Source organism: Micropterus salmoides, unplaced genomic scaffold (assembly GCF_014851395.1).
Source record: "Micropterus salmoides isolate LMB-PRFRI ecotype aquatic unplaced genomic scaffold, ASM1485139v1 Ms_hic_scaffold_17, whole genome shotgun sequence".
NCBI classification, from domain to species: domain Eukaryota; kingdom Metazoa; phylum Chordata; class Actinopteri; order Centrarchiformes; family Centrarchidae; genus Micropterus; species Micropterus salmoides.
Window position 1 is genome coordinate 26,468,159 of NW_024040817.1, and position 3,992 is coordinate 26,472,150.

The 3,992-nt window shown below is 40.9% G+C and overlaps 1 long non-coding RNA gene across 1 annotated transcript; it reads right to left on the minus strand.

The window, feature by feature from the left end:
• Positions 1-1,527: 1,527 nt before the first annotated feature.
• LOC119907426 lies at positions 1,528-2,895 on the minus strand. The gene is made up of 2 exons (XR_005445101.1): positions 2,573-2,895; positions 1,528-2,479 (listed from the first exon to the last, which is right to left on the minus strand). It is a non-coding gene; the product is annotated as an uncharacterized LOC119907426 (long non-coding RNA).
• Positions 2,896-3,992: the final 1,097 nt, after the last annotated feature.

Sequence of the window (3,992 nt, forward strand, 5' to 3'; positions counted from 1 at the left end):
GTCTGTGTTTTCTTGTTCTGTTTTTTTTCCATTTATCATTTATTCATCCATTCCTGTTTTTCTTTGTTACTTACCTCTCCTGTCGTTTCTGTTAAGTTCTCGCGCTGCTCTTGTGTTTTTACACTCGCTTGATTATTTGCTCCACCCTTATTGTTTCCGCCTGTGCCTTGATAATCACCTCCCTCTTCTATGTTGAAGTGTTTTCCTATTGTCTGTAGTCAAATCATCTTTATTTCTCGTCACCTAAATCGTGTACCTGCATGTCTCCCGAGTTCCCCTGTGTTTTGTTTCCGTCTTTCTGAGCTTGGACTTCTGTTGACTACTGGATTTTGTATTTGGTTGCCTTATGGACTTGTTATCATCTTTTTTCAATAAATATCATAAACTGTACTTGCTCCGTCTCAGTGTCCTGCGTTTGGGTGCAAATCCCTTGTGTTGTCCTGTGACTGCATTTTGCAAAAGTAACAAATCTTTAATAGCACATTAGCCGAGTAACATTGAATACTGGCTCCTACTCTGTTTTTCCACACCTTGCTAATATGAAAATGCTAAGTTGCTACAAATTCTAATACTCAGTTAAAAACTGGGGTTTGGACCGATGCAGACATTGAGGCAGAGCAGCCTTCAATTCTAATAGTGTCCAGAGGGATAATCCTCACTTTTTCAAACAGTGTTTTGATAATAAAATCAAAAAGGTTCAAACAGGCTCACGGGGTAGTCAGGCAAGCATGGGTCAAACTAGATAGACAGTCCAAAAGGCAAACAAATCCAAAAGAGAGCAGGTAAAAATACAAAACCCAGAAGACAGGCAAGGTCCAGGGATATAGTGCAAATAAGACTAGGCACAGCAGGAACGCTTGAACAAAGAAACGATGGAGACGAAATAACAACAGACAAGGGGAGGACAGAGACCAAATACACTAGTGAGGGGAGGTTTCCTAGACATGGGTAAAACTAATTAAGATAGGGCAGACAATCAAACAGGTGGGAAAACCAAAAGCCAAAACAATACTGAAGATAAAGTTATATTTGCCCAGTAACACTCTTTCACTCTGTGTGGCTTTGTTATATATTTATTTCACTTATTATCTTATAGCATTATAACACAGTCAAAGTAGTGTTATATGATGAAATCAGAAAAAAGAACCATACATACTGTATGCTGTGGGTTCATTTTACAGCCAAGAATCTGGAATATATCATGAATATTTATATCCACTTTAACAACTTTCAGCACCCTGTTCCGTAGGTTGTGTGATTTGGGCTTATGCAACAAACAAACAGGTGGCGAACAAAGCAAATGCCATCATCTCTGAGCCCTGCCCTTCCTCACATTCTGTGCTTAACGTGCTACCATCTGCTCTTCAGTCTTACAACAGCTGAGAAAAACAGGTCAGAGGAGTTCTTTACCTCTTGCTTTGGGCCCTCACAATGTTGGTGAACGGAAAGGAAGGCTGTGATCGGTTTTCAGTCATTATGTCAACAACAGGCGTATGATGATTGTAATGGTGACGATTTGCATTATGCCTCCATTGTGAAACAAAGCATTAACACCTAGCATTGGCAGCCGAGTATCTGTTGTTTCCTGTGCCTGTGAGTAAGGTTGCTTTTAATACTAGCTGTGAAACTAATTGCTCATCGGGGCAAGTACAGATAAACAAAACTTAGTGTTTCTATTGCATCAGTTTTTCCAACAAAAGAAACCTTACCCATTACCTTTTATTTAAAGGCCCCGAAAATGTATTTTCTCAATCAGTTTCTTAAAATCAATCTCAATCATACATGGAGCACAATATTGTTTTGCTCTACTCCAAACAGTTTTGGTTATTTAAGTTGAGATTTTTCCATTTGTGTTCTTGTTCTTGTGTTTCACTGGTTTATAGAGGGCAGAGCTTAGTTAAGAAAAGGTTATGTCACATACTTCCGTGTACCAATCAGAGTTTATCACGGTTGGGCCAGGTGACATCGCTTGAGGCAGTTTATCAGATTTCATGCACATCCTTTAACACATTTAACATTTACTGCTCTTCAACCCTTAAAATTTGATTGGATTCTCACATATAGGAGTGCAATGCGAAGCGGTAGAGAAATATGGAGTTGTAGTAATGAGTTATAAAGAGGGACACACTGGTTTTCCATGTAACCCGTTACATGCAGCTATTTACAGATCACCTTGCAAATACAAATGGCACCCAGCAGAGCCAATAAGAACACTTTTTATAAGGTGTACTTATGCCCTGGAAATCAATACAGCCCCAAATGCTTCTGTTCTCCACCATTTTGTCAGTAGGGTTGGGTAGCTGAGTGGACTCAGATGTCAGTGATAAAAGGGTATATTATTGACAAATGTACAAATAATGTGCAATGGGAATCTACAGATGGGGAAGCTCTGTGAGAGGTAGCTCAAGCTGGGCAGGCAGGTGGAGATAGGGCGAAAACCAAGCTACATTGGAAAAACAGAACTCCATGACCCAAAAACCTAAAGCACAAGCAAAGACAGGATGTTAGAAAAAACTCGAGCAGGAAAATCTGAAAAACTAGTCCAAACACAATGAGTCTGTAGCATGTGTACCACGGGAAGTGAAAGGATAATCTGCCAGAGAATGAAGTGCAGAGCCAGGGTTTATGAACTGCAGGCATAAAGTGGGATGACTCTCAGGTGTGTAGCCACAGGTGGTTTGCTGATTGGACCTGCAAGGAGAGTGAAGCACTACTCCCAGACACACACACGCTGGAGACAGACAGGAGACAGACAGAAACAAAAGGAGGGGAAAATATACAGTAGAAAACATTGGGAACTGATAGCGTGGCACAGCCAGATCATGACAGTAGGAGGCAACAGTTAGTAACAGAGTTTAAAAATCAGGCTTACTTTGGCTCCATCATGGAGAATCATCCAAATCGCTGTGAGAAGCTCAACAGGAGTCAGGCCAGACAGAGTGATGTGTTTCTTAATGTCTAACAGGTGCCATGTTCTCATTATCAAACCCATAACAGCTGGGAACTACTGGAAAACAGCCTCATCATCAGGATAACTCTAAGGTGCAGTGTTGTTATGTGTTCATAGTATGAGTGCGTATGTATGTACCTGCACAGGTGAATACATATACTAATCTAATACCTCTTTATATCTGCATGGCTGTGTATGTGTGTGCATTTGGCACTGAAGCAATGTCAATGCTCCATTACTTTTTTTTATTGCAAAGCACCTCTTACACATACACAATAATATGATAATCCATGATATTTTAGGAACCTGGAAATGAAAGACAACATGTTTCCCCCAACTTTTTTCCACTTAAGCACCGCTGCTCCCTCTCACCTCCTTCATTTTTACCTCCATTTTCCTGGTGTGACTCGCCCATCTCAGAAGTACTGAAATGTGTGAAGTGTGTGTGGAATGTAAATGGAGTGAGGAAGCGGCGTGTTGCCCTGTCACTCTGTGTGGCCTTGTCACACTCTGGGTGTGTGGAGTGGCTCTGACATGTCCTCTGGCCCTGCCCATCAATTATAGATGGAACCAGGTGCCAGAGACCGCATACGCCAAACACAACACAATAGGGGCAATAGGGCTGGGTCTGGTGACAATCACAGCACAAACAAATATACCTGAACAAACAAAATTAAAACCAGAAAGGAAAAGTGTCATTTGGGGAGAAATTTAAAAAGTTTAGGATCAAACCAACTGATCATTCCCTAAGCCCAGCTCCTCTTGGTTATTGTTGCTACGCCTGGCAAAACACAGGCAGTTTACAATAATGGTTAAAGACGATCCACTGAGGTAGATAAAAGCATGCTTCTCATTTCTAGGAGATGACTGTCAAATTGAAATGACAAAATGACATCTGTTGCAACCAGATATTATCAGCTGCAGCCACCTAGCTAATTACAAACAGTTGTCTCGACTCCTGTCCTGTTTGTCCCGAAAATTAGACTAAAAGTATAACAGCATAATAAAACATTCAATAGCCCTACTGATCATTGTGAAACAT